The sequence below is a fragment of the Microcebus murinus genome, chromosome 3 (assembly GCF_040939455.1).
Source record: "Microcebus murinus isolate Inina chromosome 3, M.murinus_Inina_mat1.0, whole genome shotgun sequence".
In the NCBI taxonomy this organism is placed as follows: domain Eukaryota; kingdom Metazoa; phylum Chordata; class Mammalia; order Primates; family Cheirogaleidae; genus Microcebus; species Microcebus murinus.
The window spans coordinates 28,030,054-28,055,268 of record NC_134106.1 but is presented as its reverse complement, the minus strand read 5'-3'; positions in this window follow the sequence as shown (position 1 = coordinate 28,055,268).

Here is a 25,215-nt window from a genome sequence, read left to right as displayed (position 1 = left end):
ATACCATGATCAAGTAGGTTTTGTCTCTGGCATGCAAGGATGGTTCAATATATGCAAATCAATAAATGTGATTGACACATAAATAGAATTAAAATAAAATAATGTGATCATTTTAATATATGTAGAAAAAAAACACATTTGATAAAATCCAGTATCCCTTAATGAAAAATCCCTCAACACACTAGGCATAGAAGAAATGTGCCTCAAAATAATAAAGGCCATATGTGAAAAACCAACAGTAAGCATCATACTGAATGAGAGATAGCTAAAAGCATTGCCCCTAAGAACTGGAACAAAACAAGAATGCCCACTTTCACCACTTCTATTCAATATAGTACTGGAAGTCCTAGCCAAAGCAATAAAACAAGAGAAAGAAACTAACGACATCCAAATTGGAAAAGAGGACATAGAATTATTTCTGTTTGCTGAGAATATGATCATATACCTAGAAGACCATAAAACTCTTTTAAAAACTCCTAGACTTGAAAAATTAATTCAGTAAACTCTCAAGTTAAAAAGTTAACATGCACAAATCAGTAGCATTTCCATGCACCAATAATGGGTAAGCTGAGAACCAAATCAGAAATTCCTTCCCATTTACAATAGCTCAAAAATAAAAACAAAACAAAACAAGCAAACTAAACCTAAATATATATTTAACCATTGAGTTGAAAGATCTATATAAGCATGACTATAAAACACTGATGAAAGAAATCATGGATGACACAAACAAATGGAAAAACATCCCATGCTCATGAATTGGAAGAATTAAAATTGTTTAAATGACCACACTGCCTAAAGAAATCTACAGATTCAGTGCAATTCATGTCAAAATACCAATGCCATTTTTCATAGAATTATATCAAACGATCCTAAAATTCCTATGTAAACAAAAAAAGAGCTCACATAGCCAAAGCAATCTTAAGCAAAAAGAACGAAACTGGAGGCATCACATTACCTGACTTCAAATTATACTACAAGGCTATGGTAACCAAAACAGCATGTGATTGGTATAAAAACAGACACATAGATCAATGGAACAGAACAGCAAACCCAGAAATAAAGCCACATACCTTCAACCAACTGATCTTCAACAAAGCAGACAAAACATATATTGGGGAAAGTAAGTCCTATTTAACAAATGGGGCTTGGAAAATTGGACAGCCATATGCAAAAGAATGAAACAGGATCCCTATTGCTGATCATATACCAAAATTAACTCAAGGTGAATTAAAGACTTGAATGTAAGACTTAAAAGTCATAAAAATTATAGAAGAAAACCTAGGAAAAACTCTACTGGACATTGGCCTTGGCAAAGAATTTATGACTGAGATCACAAAAACAAATGAAACAAAACCAAAAATAAATATATGAGACTTAATTAAACTTAATTAAAAAGATTCTGCACAATAAAATAAATAATCAGTAGAGTAAGTAGACAAACTACAGAATGGGATAAAATATGTATCTGACAAAGGAATAATATCCAGAATCTCCAAGAAACTCAAACAAATCAGCAAGAAAAGAAAATCAAATAACCCCATTTAATTGTGGGTCAATGACATGAATAGACATTTTTCAGAAGAAGATATACAAGTGGTCAACAAACATGAAGAAATCCTCAATATCCCAAATCATTAGGGAAATACAAATTAATACCACAATGAAATACCACTTTACTCCACTCAAAATGGCTGTTATTAAAAAAATCAAAAATATATGTTTGTGTGAATGCAGTAAAAAGTAAATGCTTACACACTGTGGAAACTTAAATTACTACAACATCTATAAACAATAGTATGGATATTTCCCAAAGAATTCAAAGTAGATCTATAATTTGAACCAGCATTCCCACTACTGGATATGTAACTAAAGGAAAAGAAGTCAGTATATCAAAAAGTTGTCTATACTCACATGTTTATCACAGTGCAATTCACAATAGCAAAGATATGCAATCAATCTAAGTGTTCATCAACTGTGTATGTGCACACACATACACACACACACACGGAATACTACTCAGCCATAAAAAAAATTAAATAATGTCTTTTGCAGCAATTTGGATGGAACCAAAGCTCATTATCCCAAGTAAAGTAATTTAGGAACAGAAAGCCACATACTACATGTTCTCACTTATCAGTGGGAACTAAGCTATGGGTATACACAGTCACATTGAATGGAATAATAGGCTCCGGAGACTCCAAAAGTAGGAGGAGAGTGAGAGATGAAAAATTACCTAATGGGTACAATGTACACTATTAAGGTGATGGGTGCACTAAAAGCCCAGACTTCACCACTATACATATACCCATGTAACAGAACTGCACTTGGACCCCCTAAATCTATTAAAATAGAAAAGAAAAAGGGGGGAAAAGTCTTTTTTACTGAATTACTGTGTTTTCAAATCCTGAATTAGTTTCCATTAAATGAATAAGAACACAAACTCAATGTATGTATTTTAAGGCATCCCAGTGGGGAAAGCATGTTAAATATATAGAACACAAAGTTAGAATGTGAATTTAAGTCTATAAGCATTACAACTGTGTGTGTGTGTGTGTGTGTGTGTGTGTGAGAGAGAGAGAGAGAGAGAGAGAGAGAGAGAGAGAGAGAGAGAGAGAGAGAGAGAGAACATATTAACCATGTTCTTTCCTCTTCTTTCTTCAGATTATTTCAAACATAGGGAAGAATGTTGGGTACTTATGGAAGTATTTGTTTCTTCTTCACTCCACATACTCCCATAAACATACAATTTTACAGTACCATTACTAGGATTCCAGCTCTTTCCCTATCTAATCAAGTTTATAGACAGACCCCAGTGCTCTAGTCTGTTGGGCAGAATCTTTTTCACAGTTTCTCTTTCATTATTCATTGTAGATTATATGGTTTCTACCCTCCTGCCCTGCTTCTGTTCTTCAGAACACAAGATTACACAATTTATTTACCTTTTAATAACAATTGCTCTCTTACAGTCAACTCAAGATTTGTGTATTATTTATACAAACTTACCTAAATGGTCTGAACTCCAAGTGAGTTCATGTATTATAGTATAAATAGAAGCAGTTATTGTTTTTCAGTCTGGTAGTGTAAGACTGTAAAAGTGACTAAAAGTGAATATGAAAGCAAAAACTATGCAAAATGATGTCAATGATCAATGAGAAAAATTACAAATGTCTGTGTCCATTACAAATTATTTCTCAATGTGCTAAAATCTCTCCTGTTGTTGCTTATAAAAGTATAGAGAAAAGAAAATAATGGTAAAACCAATATATATTTACTAATATATATATTTATTTACTCAGGTTATCTCTAGAACAGTAGCAGTATCCACATTTCTATGGTTAGCATCTTTATCTAAATCCATTTATGCTCTATTTGAATTTCACTTTCAACAGTACTTTTCATTTCTTTGTTGCACTTTTACATTTGTTAACCAATGCTCTCTTTTGATTACTCATGTTCGCATGTGGGTTTATCTTTGGGAGACAAGGAAGCAACACAACTACACATTTTGCTGTCTGTTTGTGAACTGAATAATAAACAAACGTTCTGTGAATAATAACAGACTTTGATAGAAGTAATGTGATTAAGCCCTGGTCATGATGTGCACCTGGCAGTTGCACAATATTTGATGGATTAAAGAGCTAACAGTGACATTTGTACTTTTTGTGGTTACTATCAGTTAACATACAGTAGCAAGTAAAATTTGGACCATATTTGTGGAGAGATTGGTGTTATTTCACTAAACTATGATAACTGAAATTCATGTATATCAAAACATGCAAAGCAAGGGCCGCCTGCATATTTTTATACATCAATGTGCACGTATGAATCCATGAAAGATTTCTTTAAATATGACAAAACTTGCTCAAAAATAATTTAAGGCATATGGTTCCAAAAATTAGTTTTGATCTTTAAGATTCCTTATTCATTTCTCCTGAAAATTGTCATAACAGGCATGGTTAGACAGCAATCTGCTCCTCAGCCACCATCAACATAAAATAAAGATGTTCTATTTAAACCAGGGTTCTTTTTTTCCTGTAAGGAAATAGATGTCAGTGGCCTTTAAATATACAAAGTTTCATGTGACCTCTGAAATTTACTTTATCCAAAAATGGGGTTCATGACTATCAATGCACATGCTACAACTGTCATTAAAATAATAAAATACAACACAATAATCACAGATTGTAACAATCATAATAATTTGTTACTTTTCAGTAGTGCTTTCTACAGGTTTTTCTAATTATTCAAAGCGACTACAGGATATAGGAGAAAACTCAGAGATAGGTTAGCAAGAAGGCAAGAAGGCTCTAAGCTCATTGATGCATGATTTTTTAAAATTTCAGAATATTACAAGGGTACCCACATTTTGGTTACATAATTTGCTTTTGTACAGTTTGAGTCAAAGTTGTAAGGGTGCACTTCACCCAGATGGTGTAGGCTGTACCTGTTAGTTGTGAATTCATCCACTCCCTCCCCCTCCTCCTCCTATCTGTTTGATTTCCATTAAGTTTTACTTCCATATGTGCACAGCATGATTTCTAATAGCACCGAAGGTATCATTGTTCATTCATCTTCAGTTTATTCTTGTCCTCCTCCTTTTGATATCTCTGAAGCATCCCTGGATCACAAAGCATTGTCTGTTAGCTGAGCATCAAGAATGTGTTAGTAGCGCTGATGAACAGATCATCTGTGTTAAACAGTGGTAATATGGGCTACTCTGGAAAAGGCACATCTGAGCCAGGTGTTTGGAAAGTGAATGGTTCAAAATAGATCTAAGACCCACCCAGATTTTGCTGGGGGATCAATGTAAGAAAGAATGAAGAGTAGAAGAGCATTACTACCACAATCTCAAGTCAAACAAAGACTTAGGCTGGAGATATGAAGTGAGTAGGGCTTCTAACATCAGGAAAGGTGGTAAAATAGAGGAGTCAAATGGGAGATTTCAAGAACAAGTTATAAATATCAGATCTTTACCAATAGTGGATTCAAAATTAAAGACAACTTTAGCACCAGTCATATCCAGTTATGAGATTCAGAGATAAACTACAAAGAATGTAATTCAAAAACTGCCCATCCTGGAGGTTCAGAATATCCCCTTTAGTCTTCAGTTCCTCTGGAGGTTGGAATCGATGGCATATCAAAAAACAAAAACAAACAAACAAACAAAAACCTACCTAAAATATGGCCAGAGCAATAAAGTCATCCAACAGCCAGACACAAAAGTGGGTTTTACTTGAGGACAACTGACACATAGTTTCCCATTCCCTAAAGTTGTAGATTAGTCTAAGATTTGAGGGTGGAGAGAAACCTGCTAAAGAAAATAGGCTATATCTGGGTGGGCATTATGAGCAAATGGTAATAGCTGTCTAGTTTGCCATAATAAAAATTGTGAGGCTACACTTCACTTCAGTAGAAAATTGAACTATGATAGATTCTGAAAGAAATTGCACTCTGATTGATTTGGAATATCTTTCATAGGCGTGACAAGCATGAGTTGTAGCACATGTAGAGTGTATTTCCCAATCCTGGGCTAACCCTGTAGTGAGGGTTATAAGGAAGACTTAACTTTCTAGGTCAGAAAGTTGGAGGGGTAGAAGCCAAACAGACTTTTATAGTTGACCTTGCTCAGTAGGTCTGACTCTCTGCCATTCTTCCTTGTGCCTTTTTTTTCCCCACATGGGCATCACAATTACCTTAACATAAATAGATAGTTCCAGAAACATTGCAAAGATTATAGAAAGATCAGCATTTGTATATAATAAAAACCTATTTGCTTTTCTCTGTAGACTTAGAACAACAGGGTTACAGTGCCCTAAGTATATTTAATTATTTAGATAAGGGTTATCAGGATGTGATTAATGGGTCCTTACTGAAAGTTATGGATGCCAGCAACCTGCAGTGAAGCTATGTAAGACAGTGTTCTTGCTAAATTATTAAGATATAAAATGAATAATGAAGGGCATTTTAGTGGAAACTTACCTGAAAAAGATAGTTGCTCTAGGTAGGGAAAGAAAAGTGAAAGAACACGGGTAATGACTCATTCCATCCCTTATGGGAAAATAAAGAAATCTTTTTTCATAAATTAGTGTATGATGGATGTATCCATAGCAGATGTCACAAAACCCAGTAATATATGGACTTAATGCACCCTGAATTTTTAAGGATGGCTTTGTGGATGGCACTGATATTCTTCCTCAGTGTTATTGTATCATGGTCTTGTTTTGCCTGTCTTCTATATCCATAAACCTTATCTCCCTTCATGTGTATCTACTGACTTAGCCTTGTCCCATCCATAGGCAGGAAAAATCTAAATAGCTTTTGCCACAAGTATGGACAGGCCATTTTTCTATTGATTTTTCCTTAGACTTGCTGTCTAGACCCTGTACCTATGTTGCTATCTTCTTATTACCTCTATGGTAGATATGTGATTTCTTTTTTGAATACTTTTCAAATTTTTTTCTATTTTTATTGATATAGCACAGTTATACATATTTTGTAGATACATGTAATATTTTGGTATATTATACCAATGTATACAATGTGTAATGATTAAATCAGGGTAATTATTAATAGAATGTCTATCACCTCAAACATCTTTTCTTTGTGTTAGGAACATTACAATTCTTCTATTTTGAAACATACAATATCTTATTGCTAAGTATAATTTCCCTACAGTAATATCATATAATAGACCTTATTCCTTTCATTTAACTTTTTTTTGTACACCTTAACCAACTTCTCTTCATCCCCTCCCGTTTCTCCTTCCCTTCCCAGCCTCTGGGAACCACCAATCTGCTCTCTGCTCTGTGAGATCCACGTTTTTAGTTCCCACCTGTGAGTGAGAACATGTGGCATTTGTTTTCCTGCCTGGCTTAGTTCACTTAACATGATGACCTCCAGTTCCATTCATGTTGCTTTAAATGAAAATATTTCATTCTATTTTGCAGCTGAATAATATTTTATGTGTATGTATGCCACATTTTATCTATTCATCCACTGATGAACACTTAGGTCGATTTCATATCTTGGCTACTGTGAATAGTGCTGCAATAAGCATAGGAGTGCTTCAAAGTATCTTAAAAATACTGATTTCCTTTCTTTTGGAATATACACCCAGCAGCGAGATTGCCAGATCATATGGTATTCCTATTTTTAGTTTTATAAGGAACCTCCATAGTGTTTTCTGTAATGTACTAACTTACATTCACACCAACAGGGTATGTGATTTCTAAACTTTAAGTTCCCTCTCTTTACCTGTGTCCCTTACTCATGTTACTCCATTCCTATTGTATTCATTTCCTGCTGCTGCTGTAACAAATTACTACAAATTAAATGTGTTAAAGCAACACAAATTTGTGATCTTGCCTTTCTAGAGATCAGAAATTTAAAATAGTTTGGCAAGACCACATTCCTTCTGAAGGTACTAAAAAAGAATCTGTTTACTTGCCTTTTCTAGCTTCTAGAGGCTGTCCATATGCCTGGACTTATGGCTCTACATCATTCTGACCCCTGCTTCTCTCATCAAATGGTCTTCTCTTTCTTTCCTTCATAGTCACATCACTTTCTCCAACTTTGCTTCTTATAAGGACCCTGTGATTACATTGGATCCACCTGATGACCCAGGATAATCTCTGTATCTCATGATCCTTGATTTAGTCACATCTTCTAAGTCTCTTTTGCCCTATACCATAACAAATTGGCAGGTTCTGGGGATGAGGACATGGATAATTTTGGGGGCCATTTTTCAGTTTACCTGATTTTTATGAACCTCTCTGTTAGATCCCATCATTTTATGTATCCCCGTCTACGTCTTGAAACTTGGCAAGTTCAAGTAGCTCTAACATCTGAATTCATTGGCCCCAGCACTCGATAATCTCACATCGCCCTCACTTGAATTTGGTTTACAGGTTTAGATCCTCTCCACCTGCTTGTTTTACTTTGCGGTCCTTAAATTCAATCATTCAGCTGAAAACTGGCATTTCCTTCTTTCTTATGTTGAACTTTGAGCCCTTACAGCCATTCAGTCTACGTATAACCGCATCCTTCTCATACTGACAAGTAGAAATTCTTCATCAACTTGGAGTTTCTGAGTCCATGTCCTCTTTCATATTTCCTATTGGTGGTCCTCCACATTCCTATAGAAAGAACACATTTCTGCCCCATAATCAACCCAGCATTGCCAGTCTTGACCTGCTTCGTGGCTGAAAGCCTGTCTGAGACACTTTGGGTGGGTAACTTTGACAAGCTGAATTTCTCAGATGTTTTTCTTGTAATGTAAACCAGATAACCAAAAAAAGGAGAGATGAGAAAAAAAAAAAAGAAGAAGCAAACAAACAAGCAAACAAATAAGCTCTGCATTATTTGAGTTGGATGTTTTGTTTAGTTTTTCTCACTTTTTTATGCTTACCTAGTGTGCGTTTGTCCTCACAGTGAAGCAGTGTCACAGGCATTACAGTGAGTACCTAGTAAACAAAGATGCCTGTAAATGTTTTGTTTGCTATTATATTTGTCCCTCTAGATTTCATATGATTCATAGGAGCTTGTGATCACTAAACTATTTGGTTATAGATGTGGCTTTAGTTTGCCCAATATTTTAAAATTGCCCCTCACACCTAATGTTTTCATTCATAATGCTTGGAAATATTTGCAAGTATTTGTCCCAAATTTTCACAAGGGGATTTCTAAACTGCAGTCCAGGGACCTAGTATGAAAAAAGAAGTCTTTGTTCAATTGCTTGTAAAATTTTGTGAAGTGATTCCCTAGCAGGGGAAGGCATCATGAATGACACATCAAATTGAGGAAAAGGTTGGAGCAGGGATTGGGTAGTTAGAAAAAAACATATTCAACTTAATAATTAGTTTTATAATGTGATTTGTTTTAGGTTAAAGTGCAAAAAATGTATCTGAAAAGTTAAATAACAATAAGGAAAGGTTTTCATGTATATTTAAAGGGCCCATGGATTTAAGAAGCTGAGACATATTGTTCTATTAATATTGAAAATTTTACATTTGCATAAACTCAAATACTTTTCTTTTAATAGATGGATTTCTTACTTACATTTTTTTCTATATAGTCTAAATCTTTTGTAGTTTCCATGTTATGGGGTATAGGCAAAGACAGAAAATAACAAAAAGGAAAATAGTAAAATAAAATTATAGAGGAATTATGGAAACAAAGTGGAAACTTGAGGTAGATATAGATTTGAGAAAGATTCAGCAACCACTGGATGGATGAAGGGGATTCAGGCAACCTCAAAATGGAGGCTAACATACTGAGAGGAGGGATGTGCTCTTTTTAATTTAAACATAGAAAAATTTCTCTATTTTAAAAGTAAGTAGTGTCCTGTACCTCAGGATTCAGTAGTGTCCTGAATCAAATGTACCTCAAATTCCTATGCTACTGTTTTCCACTACCAGACTTCCTGGATTTGTATGATTCAAAATTATTGGATGGCACTTAGAACATGGAAGCCTTCAAAAATATTGTTTAATTAAAATACTTGAAAGGTGAAAACTCAATAATTTAATTTTATTCTGTTTTTTAAATTGCTATCTTCAAACAATTTTGTATTAATGGTAAAGAAAAGTTTGGGAGAGAAAATTGATTTACTGGTATTTTATTCCATTTTTTTTATTGACATAGCTATACAATTATTTATATTCCTGGGACTGGCTCACTTTTCAGGGATCTAGGTGTTTAATATAACTTAGGTAATATTATGAGTAATAATTAGAATTTTCATTTTGAAAAAAGTTTTACATGACTATTCTTTCTACTTCTGACATCCTTAAATAGTATATTAATGAGAAAATCATGGAGAATAACTTTCTTCCCTAGAATTCTCATCAAATATGTTAGACATGAAATTGTTAGGGTTTAGTCTGTCTCAGCAATGTGGTTTCCCTGCCATGCTGTAGGACAGGAAGTCATCTGGAGCTCAATCATTTTCTCCATGGGAGCCTGCACTTTTTCACTCACCCAGAGCTCTTTTCAACTCTTTTTTGAAGGTTACACCTCTGAAGGGAGATTACAGACTTGTGACTTTACAAAGGAGCCATATAAAATAATTAGCCTTTCCCTTAGATGAACCCTCTTGGAAATCTTCCACAGGTGTTATAAAAGATACAGACATTTTAGATAATTCCTCTATTGGCATTTGCCTATTTTCTCACTAAAATTGATTCTCCAAATGTTGCTAAAGTCTCATCTCTCATAACTCAGTAGCTTCTGACTACATATAATTTATATTTAAATATTTGCTTATTATTAATAAATTGCTTTCTATAATTAAGAAGAATATATGGTCATAAAACAAGACACATTGAAACCACAGTTGAAGATTATTCCAAGAATAAGGTTGGTTTACTAAAGTATAAATGACACGGTAAAAGAATCTCATAAAAAACTTAATTTACTGTGATTCACTGATCCTAGCAATCAGTAAATAAATACTTATGGCATCTACTTTTAGTTCTAGCAATGGGTGTTCATGTACATTCTATTTTTTCTGCACTCAACATTGTGTATTATCTTTCTTCTTTAAACATGCATAATACTTTACCCAAACTTGGATATTATCTTTCTGATCAATTCCCTCTCTAATGAATATCATGAAAATGAGCAGTTATAATGATCCCAGTGCCTCCGGTGTTTATAATGATTGAGTTATTACAGTGTCAAAAGTTGTGTCATCACCTTGAAACAGAGTCAAAGCCACTATTCCATAAAATAATGAGCCTTATATAATGACATTTCCCTGTCTGAGTTGATTTGGATATTCATACTGTATTCTTTCATTTATTGATTCAGCAAATATATAACAAGTGCTAAATACTTGCCAGATATACTAGGCTTTGGCAGGTGTGCATAGGTGGGATTACGATGAATTTGAGGGTCTCCTTTTCAACCCCATGAATCATTAATTTTGGATATGGAATCTCATTTGCATCAAGCACAATTAAACATATTTCTTCCAAATTAATAAAACAAGGTGCTATACACTATAGTGGTTAAGAATATAAGCTTTAAAAAATAAATAAATAAAAAATAAATTACCCAGCTACAGTTTTTCTGTTATAAACAGTGATGTTCGTAGAATCAAGTAGATAGTGTATAATGTAGAAGAGTGCCTTGTAATAAAGCCAGGACATCCCTCAGGTTTTGCCTCTTTGCATGCCTCCATTTCCTCTCTGGCCTTCTCCATCATGTTATGACATATGACATAGCATGAAAGCCCTCACCAGAAGCCAGGGCCATTCCCTTAAAAAAAAAAAAAAAGCCTGTGGTTGAGATTAAAACACCACATCTACCCTTCACGAGTTGGGTAGTCTTAGGCAAGTTACTGATTATTCTATGACTCAGTTTTCTCACTGATAAAATATTTAAAATGGTGCTGCTATTAAAGAAGATAACACATAAAATATTTAGCACAGGTCCTAGCATATGGTATAAATATTATCTATGTAAAAAGAAAGATTGTGATAAAACAAAATAAATCCTTGATTGCAGCATTTGTTGAATAATTATTTAATTGGCTTCCTAAAACATGTGGGAACACTCTTCTTTTGTGATCCTGATTTTATATCTCAGAACTTACTGTTTATGCCTTCTGAAGTTCATACCTTTTGAAATTGGATCTTAATAATAAAGAGTATATACTATATATAGGAATCTGCATTCTCCCTGAGTTTGGAAAATCTTAAGGTACCAACGTTTACTCAGGCAATGACTTGAAAGAGATCAGAACAATCTCTTCACAGGTATAAGCACAAATATACCATTGTATTCATTTAGTTGAAACAAGATTATGCTCTTTCAACATAATTGATTAAATTTACCACAATAATCTGTGATGGAGCAGAGATTTCAACATGAAAGGATATCAAGAAAGTATGTGAAATTCTCAATAAACACATAAGGAATTAAAATCTCTCTCTTCGTGTGTGTGTCCGTAGGAATCAAAAACTCTTTCTTCTTTGGAACCACCAGTGTTAACTCCATCTGACCCCTCATAAAAAGACAAAATGGTATGAAATTGACTGTTGTTCTTAGGTTGTACACCTAGGTGTTGTTTTTATTATGGAGAACTTGGAACTATTTGAATTTGGTCAAATTGCCCCCTACTTTCAAAGTTCATGTTTATTTATGCTGTCCACTTGACTTTGTTTTTATTGTTGTTATCACAGGCAAAATACAAGTTAAAATTTGAATTAGTGTGTGCGTGTGTGTGTGTGTGTGTGTGTATGTTTCATTGTTGTAAAATATAACTGCCTATATACATAAATCGGTATTTGATTTGTGGTATATTTGTGTGTGTGTGTGTATAATTTAAACTCATGACTCTCTGTACATTGTTATATGGTTATTATGGTTATTTTTGTAATATGTTATTGAGTTGTTCAGTAATAATGGTTCACCTAACTCTTACATGTATTGTTCTCAGACATTAAAGAGTATATGTATTTGGTAATTCAAGTATCAAATATCTTTGATAGAAAAATGGATTGATTCATTTTAGATGATGAATTTCTTTGTTCCATTAACTTTGATGTAAATAAATTAGTTCTTTATAAAAATGTAATGTATTTTTAGTGATATGCTAATTTTTCCGTAAGTCCCCACTCATACAGCATTCTGACCACTGATGCTTCCCTTAGCATAGTTTGGCTCCTCATACTCTAAACATACCTCTATATTATCATATTCAGTTAGTGACTTAATACTTGTTTTTCTAAGTGATGTGTTGTTGAGCAAATAAGCTGATGTGATGGAGAAATCGCTTATGTCCATTGTGTTGGAGTTAATACAAATGAAGCTAAAAGTCATTTTCCTCTGGCCTAAAATCAGTTTATGTCTTCTTAGGGAGACACAAGTTTGCATTACTTCTAAAATGTTGTTTTCCCATGCTTCATTTTATTGAATTCATATCAATATAGTCTATCAAAATGGCTAAAAAATGCCAAAATGTAAATCACTGTTTTCTATCCAGCTATCATTTTCTTACTTATTCTATGGAAGTTTGATTTACCTACTTTTGGCTTGATGTTTTAATATGCAGCTGTGAACATCAGAATAAAATTTGTGGGTAGCCACAACACTCAATACAAGATTGAACAGCCTAGTAGTAATTAAAAGCTAAGAAATGTTGAGATTTATTGAAGTCCACTGTGAAAGCATTGCTGAAACTTTCATTTTTTAAAATGACCTTCATTTTAAATGGCTTATATTATTTCCCGTACTGTAGGTAGGCAATTATCTCTTTTCTCATTTCATTTCCTTCAAGAGACCTTTTCTCCACCATTTCACCTTCTTGGCTTTCCTTGCCTTGTATTGATGGGATAGTATATTTCCATTACCCTTACAGTCTTTTTTCAATCCCCTTAAAATTGAATTAAATATAGTCTGCTGTTCCAGACATGAAGTTTTGGCCCAACAGAGTTATTTATGGGCAAAGAAGTACAAGATTTTTACTACTCCTGTTCAAACTTTACATGTGACAAGTTTGTCAAAGATGGAAACCCAAGATGACTTTTTCAAAAGTCTTGTTCTTTTTTAACAAGACTTTTAAAAAAGCCTTATTCTTGTTGCTTTGAGTAATGTGCATGGTAGAACTGATAACCACCCTATCCCTGGCCCCTATGATCTCGAAGACCATCTCATAGCTGAAAATCAATTGATTTTGATATCAACTATATAAGAAATTTAGTATATACATTCCCTTTCATCTCAATTTTATATTAAATATTTTCTGCAATGGTAGATATTGGAACTATTCAAAAACAGTCTATCCAAATTTCGATGGTAAATAGATGATTTTAGCGCAGAAAGGATGGTTTTTACCTCCATACCTGTTACTTGGTAGCCAAACTGGTTAGTAATTTGTACTTTGGTTATAAATTAGTTATAACATTCTCTATCATGTTTAGCTTTGCTATCTGGAAAATTCAGAGTAATATCAGTTCTGGCTGAAAATTTGATTTGGATTCTCTATAAATCAACGAATGCTGGAATATGCAGAGGTGCTTATTTACCAAAAAAGAGGGAAAGTAGTGGGTATTAATATGTGATAAACATTTTGGCCATCATTCTACATAGTATTTCTTTTAGGAGCTCTAGTTTTTTTGTTTGTTTGTTTGTTTGTTTTAGTGAATTATAAACAACTATTATCTGCGAAGTGAATCCTACTAGTTCAAACTTCTGTGACCTTTGACTTACTCATTGGAATATTAGAAGACACAGAAAATAAGAAATTGCCATTTAAGAAGACAGAAAAGAGAAATTGTTGCCCAACTTTATAGATATTAACTAAAGTCCATTTATTTTATGTGGTTTTTAAAATAAAATTTATTTTTAGTATAGTTTTAATACATATCCATAATTCTAAAACTATAAAATACTTAAAAGTAGAATAAAAATGGAGTAGAAAATATGACAGTACTCAGATAAAACCAGCTAAATTTTTAATGTATTTATTACTAGCCCTCTTTTCTATGCATGTTTTACTTAATTTAACATAGTTATACCATAAATATAATTCTGATTCCTGAATGCTTTAGTTATTATAGAAGAAGCATTTCTCATAACATAAACTTAGAGCAAAGACTATTTTATTGGCTACATTAATGACTGGTCATTGTCTAGTTATCGAATTGTTTGCCCTGTGTTTATTTACTATGTTTGCCATCATGTTAATTTGAACATCGTTTGCATAAATCTATTTCTTTTAATATACTCCAGGTGTATTTCTTGGAAGAGTCTCTAGAAGTGAAATTACCCTCTCAATGAGTAAAACTAGGCCTTATAACTCACAATTATTCTGAGTTTAAAGTGTATTGATTTGCAGGGAACATATTAGAAAATATGCCATCGTATTTATTTATTGCCATAAAAAAGTTTGTGTTCATGTCACTTCAACAGTATAATACTATGCATTATAACCTGGTGGTTGTTATGCACACTTCTTATTCTAAAGTAATCCTGGAGGATTATAATTCAGAATACTAGAATCTTTCTAATAATCTAGTTTTCATGAGAGTCAATGAATAAAAATTGGGGATAGGTGTACTTAAGCAAACAATATACTTAAAGACCAGATACTTAGACATTTAACTTATTTTACTCTATGTCTATATATCTTCCCTTCCTCCACCCATCTCTAAAATATATAAAGTTTAATTAGTACAGCATTTATGCCTTACACCTTTGGTGCTTTGTCTCATTCCCAAAAATGTAGTAGGTGCATGGAAAATATGAATTAAGTAAAGACAAAGTGGTATCCAAAAAGATATTTGGACATTAGTGCTTCTTTGCAGGGATTTGAAATTGGATTTTTAAATGACAAAAATAATGTTAGTGAATTAATAAAACTTGCTCAAATGCACTTTACAGGTTCTAGAGAGAGTTTGTAAAACTAATAATGACCATAACTCCACAAAGGACTATTGCCCCTCCCCAAAAAGAATTCCTAGATGGTATCTTAGCTATATTTATAAACTGTAAAATGTAAAAGAAAAAACAAGATGATCCTCAGAGCAACTCTTCAAAAGTGACTGTTGGTTTTCTGCTCTCCTAATGAAGCTATATGTAGCTCATTTTCTAACTCAACAAATTCTCTACTGGAGAATGTAATCCCTATATATATCGTAACTTCATTTTCTGTAACTTAGCTATGTCTTGAGCTATTTAAATGAATTTCTCCTGAGGATATATAACTCACCACACTTTTTTCAAGAAATCATATAATTTTAAATACCTCGCTATTCAGAAAACCCCAAACTACCTAATTTAGAAGAATATTATTATTTTTATAGGGTTAGTTCTATTTTTTAGAATAATAGGCAACAATAGAAATGAGGAAGGGATTATAAAAAGTAACAACCTCTTCTAAGAAAATATAATAGAACCTTTTTCTGTGTAAGTTTTGTAATTATATCTTTACTCAGCAAATACTTATTTACCACCTCACATTTACTAAAATCATTAATAGATGCTAGCGATTCTAGATTTAATAAAGCAGGGCTTGTGCTCTCAAAGAGCTTCTGGCATAAAGGGGATAGGTACGTGAATCATTGGGCATATTGTGACGACCATTTTGTATTGAGAGTATGCAAGATTCTTTGAGAGCACAGAACAAGGGCCTGCGACACTTGTCTGGGACTTAAGAAAGCTCCTTTTTTTTTTTTTTTTTTTTTTTTGAAGACTATGTTCAGGTCAATTATTAATTAAAGTTGAAAGATGAAAAACATGGGAAAGAGAGAAGCATATTTCAGACAGAAGAAGAATTGGGTGAAAAGTGCACATAACATGAGAAGGAAGCTATAGTGGTGAGCAGGTCCCAGGCCTTGAAGGGACTTGTGTTCCATGAGTCTATCCTGAAGAAAATCCTGAAGGAGCTTTGGAAAGATTCCATGGGAATGACATGATCAGATTTGCAGCAATGTGGAGGATGGGCAATTTTTATGCCTGTTTGGCAGGGGTATGAGGATAAGATTACAGCCAGGCAATACAGGAGACTCTTTTCTTATTTCATATGAAAACTTGTAAGGTCTGAATTGAGTTGGTGGCAAAGAAATTGTAGAAAGCAGACATGATTAAGATATCAAAGCCATAAAATCAATAGGATTTAATGACCTATCGGATAGGGCAAGGTGGGAGACAGTGATGTTAAAAAAACAAAGACAAATTTGTCTTAGGTAACTAGATAGTTAATGGTGTCAGTTAAAAACCTGAAACATGTTGAAAGGCTAAAGTTGTTGATTTATTTTTTTTAATTATTTCCATTTTGAACATGAGATATGAAAGTGAAGATATCTGGCAGGCCACTGAATATAAATGTCTGGATTATCCGAGAAATAGATCTGACATTCACTACTAAACACATAGTAGTTGAACAGTGAATAGGATCTTTGAAGAAGTTATATATTCAAATGAACAGAGGGCTGAAGACAGAAGTTTTAAAAAAGCACAGAGAAACTGAAGAATATACAGTAATACACAAATAAAAGAAAGAGGAGGAAAGAAATATAAAAATTTCTAGAGGAGTGATACTAAATTAATTAAATAACTAATACGTAATACGGATTAGTAATACGTTTTCTGACTAAATTGACAGAATTGTCATGACTTAGTTTGCAACATTAATTTTGTAACCAGAGACTTCACTGAATTTATTTGCCAATTCTAGGATTCTTTAGGTAGAGTCTTTAGACCAGGTGTCTTCAAACTACGGCCCAGCCTGCGGGCCACATGCGGCTGGCCGAGAACATTTATCCACCTCGCTGGGTGTTTTTGCCACCGCTGCCTGTCCTGCTTAGCAGCCGACTGGGCCCGGGCCCACAGTGCGCATGTGTGGAATGTGCGCCCCACTCTCCAATGGCCCTCCATTGGCCTGAGGGACAGTGAACTGGCACCCTGTTTAAAAAGTTTGAGGACCCCTGCTTTAGAGTTTTCTAGATATAAGATAGTATTATCAGCAAATAGGGATAGTTTAACCTCCGGTTTCATGATTTGGCTACCTTTTATTTCTTTCTTTTGCCTGAATGCTCTGGCCAGGACTTCCAAGTACAATGTTGAATAGAAGTAGTGACAGATTGGCTAAATGGAGATTGTGTTTTATTAGGGGTGATTCTGTGGAAGCTTGGCTAATGGACATCTGTGATGGCAGATTTACGCTACCTGATAGCTGATCTTGGTTATATATGCGGAATCATAAATAGCTCACACTTCAGGTTCTTCCTTGGTAACCTGAATTGGCTTTCATGGAGATGACTTATTATCCGTTCTGGGTATATCCATTTGTTCTAGGTATGATTACCCATTTGGATGAAATCTTCCCTAGAAGATGAATACTTTTGATAGATAAGATCCTCTTTTGAAATGTCTTATAGTGTTGTTAATTGCAATCTTTCTAATCAAAGCTCCAATGTCATAATAGTTATGATTTAAAAAGATAGACAAAGGGGTCCTCAACTTAGAAGAGAAAAGCCATTCTTCTTTATCTTGAAAAAGAATTGTTTATATCTGCAAATGACCTCACAAAGGAAGACTTCTCAAACATTATCATTTTATGATTAAAGATAAAATCTTTAAAATCACTTCTTCCAAGTGTAAGTAACATGAATAAGAAAATTCTCATTATAAACATTTTCTAGGCCCTTTTTATTTAGTTCAATAACACTCCTATGGCAATAGAGATAACCTTGAAAGTTGGCAATAGTGGAATATTCCTTTATGTAATATCAAGCCAATACTGAAGGAAATTGCTGCCGTATTTTCTAAGTTATTAACCTTTACAATGAGATATGCTTTTTATGCATAAAGAAAAATGTTCTCCTCAACTTTAATGTGAACTTAAGTTGGAGATACTAATGAAATAAAGAAATTGAAGTTAAGTCATATTGGTCCAAGTTGCCTCATTTTATCCTTACTACATTTGCCTTTAAGTAGCATATTGAAAAAATAATTGTAGAAAATGTTTGAATCTTTTGCATTCATCAAAATAATGGTATTTTGTTATACAAATAAAGGCAAAGGTATGAGTTAAAGTATATGGCTTTTTCTTAAAAGTCTGTGATAGAATCCTAGTGTTCTTAAAACCCCTCAGAAATCTTGATCAATGCCTGAATTTCTTCATTAAAGCTTCCTATCCCTTTTCTGTGGCTACAGACAACTTTTTTTCACCTAAAGTAATCACAAGTGCCTTTATCCATTCATTTTCCTTTTACCTTAGAGTAATTTTCATACAGCTGTGTATCTAGGATGATCAAATTCCCTCCCAACATTTGCTTGTCCATAAATGATTCCATAATTTAACCTCTTTTTAAAAACCTTTCTCAGATTAATTGAGGTAGCTTGAGTACTTCTTCGTACCTTATCTACATATAGCACTCTTAAAGCTAAACTACAAGACTTCTCAGTTACTCACTTGTCCTGCTTAAAACCTACTTTTGTAAACAATTAATTATGAATTTTATTTTGATAGATAGCCTTTTATGCCATTCATGTTTTCCCCTGTGTTTAAACATGTGTATTTGAAGTAAGATAGCCAAGGATTAAAATTCGGTCTCACCTCGAACTTTTTCTAACCATGTGACTTGATTGGTTCTTTGAAGCTCAATTTTTGTATCCATATTATATTACATCCATACTATTAACAATAATGACATTTATAACCTAGTATTTTTGTGAATATTGTATAACATAATGTAAAATACTTAGCTAAATGCCTAATACATTGGAAGAATTTAATATGTGTTAACTATTCTCATTTTTAATAATTTTATTATTCTATTGTTTTTGTTTTACTCTAAGAAAAATACAATGAAATGAGATATAGTGAAATAAGCATGGGGTTTGAAGTAAAACAAACCTGTGTTAGCAGCCTGACTGATACATAATTAGCTATGTAACTTTGGGTAAGTATCTTACCCTCTTAAAGTCTCATAATAATGATTAAATGGCATGATTCCTTTATAGCAGCCAACACAAAATTTGTCCTTATCAAATGTCTTTTGAATAAGTATATGAGTGATGTATATTAGTGTATGTACATTTCAGTGCTTCTCCTAACAGTTTTAAAAAGACCTTTATTAAATTAATGAGCAAAGGTTTATTTATTGCATATGGACATTATACTGTGCTAGGCAGTAGGAATAATTTCAAATAGGCCTTGTAAGGACCGTTATCTATGTATGTAGTATATAACACTGCATTACATTAAATTGGTTAATAATTCTCTGGAAACAGTAGCAGGTGTCTTTGCTCAGGACTAAACTATAATTCCTGTGTACCTGGGCACACCTAGAAAACTGATGGGGCAGGACTTCCTAAAATCAATTTCTATAACTCTTTTTATTTCCCCCTGTAATCCTATCAAGACTTCTTGAGACAATGTTGAGTATGGTCACAAGAGCAGCAAAGTCTAGGGTAAGATATTAGGAGAAGGCATTCAGGGTCAGCAATGAGAATGCATGCAGGTTGGATTCTGCAATAAGCCCCGGAGAAGGCCAGGTGTGGTGGCTCATGCCTATAATCCTAGGTGGGCAACTAAAAATAGATAAAAATTAACTAGGCATGGTGGTGCATGTGTGTAATCCCAGCTACGCAGGAGGTTGAGGAAAGAGAATCGTTTGAGCCCAGGAGTGTGAAGTTGCTGTGAGCTAGGCTGATGACATGGCACTCTAGCCCAGGCAACAGAGTGAGACTCTGTCTCAAAAAAAAAAAAAAGCCCAGAAAAGCAGTGACATTGGAGGTAAGTGACATCACTGGAAAGTATCCATAAGTCCAGGTTGAGGACCAGGGAATAGTCACTGGGCAAAGAATTTCAGGATCCGCTAGAAGTGACAAATCTGAGTTACATAAGAGATGATGATTAAGGCAAACTCGGTTATGTATTCTAGAAAATTTTTCTCCCATAGTGGGTTGAATGTTGGTAGAAAGAAAACATTATTTAGGATGTATCTATTAGTCACTTAACCACAATAGTCAACATAAAAAGTTAAATTTAATGTGTACTAGATCAAATATTCATTTCTATAATCAAGTTCTCATTACCTGATTGATTTCTCAAGGAGTGATCTCTAAATTAATTTTATGACTTCAATTGAATATGTATTATGCCCAAATAAACACTAATTGCATGATGAATAAATTACTTATGTCTTTACATATATGATTTCTCTAATAGTTTTTATTATTTTCTAAAACCATGTACTAATAAAACGACCAATAAATGAAACGTGAAGGAAACAGTTTTCCTTGTACATGGTACTATCTTGAAAACTAGTTTACAAAAGTTAATGTCCCATTAAATTTTCTTCGTTCATAAAATGTGTTTATTTAACTCACTCTTGGAATCTCTGACAATGAGAAGTATGCCATTATCATACTGTTTTAAAATCCAATTAAACTACAAAGCTACATCCCTTCCTTCAGAAATTCTCAGATAAACAAGAAACAGTTCTCGAATAGGGGTCATGCCCAGATTTGATTTTACAGAACATATTCACAGTAGAATTATATTCAAAATATAATAATGGAGAAAATTAATTGAAAAAAACAAATTGAAACCCGTAATGTTACTTTCAAAAACAGACAAGACGATTGACACATACCACTGAACTTTTCATATGAAAGTAGATGGAAATCTCTTACCATTAATGTTATTGACATTAAAATTTCAATAGCGGATGTTCTGGCTGTGTTCCAGTCTAAGTAAATTATACTTGGTCTATAGTCCATAGCACAGGCATTTGATGATTTTATGCTTCTCAGTATGTCCTACTTCTACAATTTCACCTAGTACTACATTTGAAAAAAGCTAATGCTAAAATGGTGAAATCCCTGAAAGTCATAAAAAAATGCAACCAAATAAAATTGAGACAAGGCTAGGTAAGGTGGGGGTGGGGGAAGAGAGAAGCTTTATTATATAAACACGTAAGCTTTGACTTCGAATGACCTTCAAATTCTATAAGGAAGACCATCACACACTTTAGAGAAAATCTCCTCCAGTATGGACTTCAGATTCAGTGACTGCTGTGTACTATATGTAGTGTAAACAGAAGGAAAAAGAAACCTACTGCAGCAAGGAGCAATCATCAGGCCTGTGGCCGGTAGGTTTCTTCTCTCTTTTCATACAATAATATAACTTTGTGATACAGAAACCTAGATCCAAGGTACCCCATCATCTCTTTTGTTCCATAAATTTGGTATTTGTTATTAGGCATGAAACTTAATAACTCCATAAGTTCCTTTAGTTATCTTACTAATTCAGCCTCAAGAGAAAGTGTGGATGAATTGTTTTCAGTCACTCAAGTTTGGTATATTAGCTTGTTTTAATGTAGAATGCTGAATAGAATGGGGGGGGGCTGAGATTAAGAAACATAATTCAGAAACCAATACACTTCTAAAAGAGTATGCCAGAGAAACTGAAGAAGTAATACATCAGCTTAAAGCTTGGGCACATAACCAATTAAGAGAAAATGGCCAACAGTTTGCTATCTTACATAAAATTTCTATCGCCGTTACAGCTTTCCCTACTGCAGAAACCAATGCTGTGATCCTAGCTACATTGGATTAAGTTGGGGGCAGGTGCATAAACTGGAAGTCACAATCTGCAAGCTGGACACAGGGTTGCTAAGGAGCAAATTCTGCAGGATAGAGGTGATACACAGAGTGGCAGTCCATTAACACTCTCGTTTGGAATACTCAATGAGCAAGGAAAAGCCAGGCTGCTGATTCTCACTGTATTGTTCTAAGTGCATTACACATTCTGGAAGGATAAGAGAACGATGTAATTTGTGAGGTGATGTTCCTTTGCCCTCATTCCTGTGGGTCTTTGCAATAAACCTCCTTTGGAGAAGGCAATCTATGTAACCCTGGAAACATTAATGTGTTTGATCTTTTATAAGAGACAAGCACAGTAATATAAGCACCCAGATTAAGAAACTGTTGTATCATGAAAGAACCATTGAAAAAGCAGGTTCAATTTAAAGCTGAATTTTAAAAAATAAAAACTAAGCTTCAATAACAATGTAGTTTAGTTTTGAAGAGGTTTGTATTTTATAGACCACTATATACAGATAGATATTTTCTCATTTCATCTTCAAAATAGTCCCTATAAAAGAATAGATATTATGTTTAATTTACACATAAATTTAACCCCACAGAGATTGAGAGGTTTTTTTTTTATTTTTTATTTTAGAAAGAATGGGAAGAATTAGGACTGGCACACAGGTTGAATTTCAGACTCTAATCGCAGTTGTGTGTATATGTTTGTATACACCATAGGCATACTATACACTCTGCTTTTAACTAGGTCTTGTCACGTGGTGTTATTCAATTGAATGTCTAATGTCTATTTCTCATAAATGATTAACCACAATAATAAACATTGTTATGTAATTGATAGGAGTTAGAAGCCCTGGTAAATTTATTTATAGCATAAAGAGATTTTCCATTTTAATTTTTAGATCAAATCTGCACGTCTATTATGGAAGACTGAAATTCCATTCGACTTTCAGAGTTCCAGTTTAAAACAAAAACTGGACTATTTTGTCATGCAAGTAAACAGTAGTAAATAGAGACATAGTTGATGCAATCAAACACTGTCTATAGATGAGGTGATTTTAATCCTAATGGCTGTGTGGCTGGGTTTTTGAAGAAAGAATAAAGATGAGAATAAAAGCAATGAGTAGCACTGTAGGAATGCTTATTTACCAAGGCGTTGTCCTAAATGACCTATGTATACTAATTTCTTGAACTCTCACAAAAACCTTATAAAGAAGGAATTTTTATTTACCCCTTTTGCAGACAATAAAACTGAGGCACAGAAACTTGAATAAGTTGTTAAAGCTTGCAACAGCAGGTCAGGGGCAGAGCTCGGCTTTGCCCCTCAGCAGGTTGGCTCCAGAATACATGCATTTTAAGAAGAAACTACACTGCCTCTTCTGGAAGTATAATTGCATAATGGAAAAGGGCTGGAGCCACACAGAATCAGCTGGATTTCTGGCTTCATCACTCCCCAGTTGTGTTACCCTGAACACATTGTTTACCTCATTTCTGCCATGGTCTATCTTCTGTAAACTGGAGATGCTGGTGAGTATTTTTCTTAGAATCATAAGAAGGCACAAGTGAAATGGTATGAGTAGTCTACTTTCTTGCTCCTTAGATAATGAATAAAATGGTTATTGTAAGAAGAGCAAATTATACTTTAAAAACAATCTATTCCAAAGTCTTAATTTTAAAAAATGAGAAAGCTAAGGCCCTAGAGTGTTAAATGGCTTGTTTTATATTGTGTTGTCAGTGGCAGAATCAAAACCAGAAGCCAGGCCTCTCAACTCTTGTCAATTGTTCTTTGAACAAAAAATGAGTAAATAAAGGATCTCATCTCATGTGCCTTTTTTTTAATTAAAAAATTTACTATTGAAATATTTGTAACCATTTTCCTTTGTTCAAAGACAAGTCTACTGTCGGTGACTGTCATTGGAATTCCTTCCAGTCTTGTCTATATGTCACAACTATTTGCAAGTAAACCATAAAAATGTTTCTTCTATCCAATGTTGATAATAAATGAATTGTGTTGGAAAAAAATAAGCAACAGCAAGAATAATCCCAAATTCTGTGCTCTCGAACCAATAAAATCACAGAGGAATCATTTGTCTTGCTTCTCAGAGTTAGAATGTCTGCTTATTTTTGTATTTGACAGCAGCCACGGCTTGAAGTAAATTCAAGAACTAAGAGGTCAGGAGATACACAAACTATTATAAAAAATAAAATTAAGCCCAAGAAAATATAAAACAAACTCTGAACGCAAGAAAATCTTAAACCTTGGCTTGCTTGTCCATCAGTAAAATCCCCAAGCCAATCACAGGGTACATTTTACCGAAGTAATGAGAGCACATGCTGTCAAACTGATCGTGACTTATGGTTTTTAGAGAAAGTAGTCCCTGCTTCCTGATCTAGTACTGGTAGGAAAAGGATTGAAATGAAGATTGTCATATTTTATAGTTTTTCACAGGTACCATAAGTAAATAAAGAGAATTCAAGTTATTTAAAATCAGGTGTCTTAAAAATGTCTTGATGCCTAACATAGAACTGAGCAGAGAGATTTAAAAAAAAATGAATTAAATTAAAATTTGGCTTCTAAGACTATTGGCAAAAAATAGGTGTAAATGTATCAGTTTATTTGATATTGTAGGATCACTACCACAGAGTGTTACAATCTACAGGTAGACTAAAGAAATGTACTGAGGTGCAAATGAAGATTGAGTGCAGTGATGATCCAGACTTATGCAAAATGACAGCTGAATTCTCCCTACATTCAGCCTATGATAGAGGTGCTTTAAGTTACCATTCTTTCATTTTTTCATTTGAATAATAGATGTCACCTAAAAACTAGCCTTGACCATACACTTAATCTTTTTCAAGCTGACTCAGCTCTAAAGTTACAGCAGCAGAATCTCTGAACTGATAGCCTGGAACAAAAGGAATCTCAATTTAGCAGTCTAAGGTACCAATACTGTTTTAATCAGGTTTTCCTTAATAGCATATTATTTGAGAGTCATGATGCTATAAAAATTTGGCAAGTGGAAGAAATCTAGAAAAAAGCCAAAGAAGATCCTTTGGATTTTATTTGGGTAAATACAACATAGGTAAAATCCTAACAATGAACAGAATAAGATGTTCCTTTTATTTTTCTGATTATTAAGTATCTAT